We start from the raw sequence: 619 nt of genomic DNA, 5'->3' as shown, positions 1-619 counted from the left end.
TTAGGCTTAATAGATTCGTCTCGCGAATTAGCACAAGGTTCTGCAATTAGTTTTATAATTAGCTCATGTTTAGTCCTCCTAATTAGCATCCAAACATCCGATGTGACACTGTTAAAGTTTAGCACCTCGTATCCAAACAGCCCCTTAATGTTCACATACTCCCTCCGTATAGGAAAAGAAAGTCGTTTGGACAAGGTTTGGGTCAAACATTGGGAATATAAATCATGAATAACTTTTTAAGTTGTTGAGTTTGAAAATGTGAAAGCCATATAAATAGATTTGTCTTGAAAAATACTTTCATAAAAATATACATATATCACTTTTTGATAAATATTTTTATAAAATAAGGAGTCAAAGTAATGCTTTGGAGACCGTGTCGCTGTCCAAAACGACTTCCTTTTCCTATACGGAGGGAGTATATAGTTCAAGGATGACGGAAAAATAGCAGCATTGTTTTAGGTTTATTGCATTTTTTTTGGTGGTCTTCCTGGTGCAATTTCAAGATCAGTAAAGTCACAGTACTCAGTAGCATGTCCTACAAATAATGAAATTTCAATGTCTACGGATTTCATGGACAGGGAAAAAAACATCTAGGCATAGCAAACAAATTAAGAGGTTA

Source organism: Setaria italica, chromosome IV, assembly GCF_000263155.2.
Source record: "Setaria italica strain Yugu1 chromosome IV, Setaria_italica_v2.0, whole genome shotgun sequence".
Lineage (NCBI taxonomy): Eukaryota > Viridiplantae > Streptophyta > Magnoliopsida > Poales > Poaceae > Setaria > Setaria italica.
Note: the sequence above shows the minus strand (reverse complement) of the source record.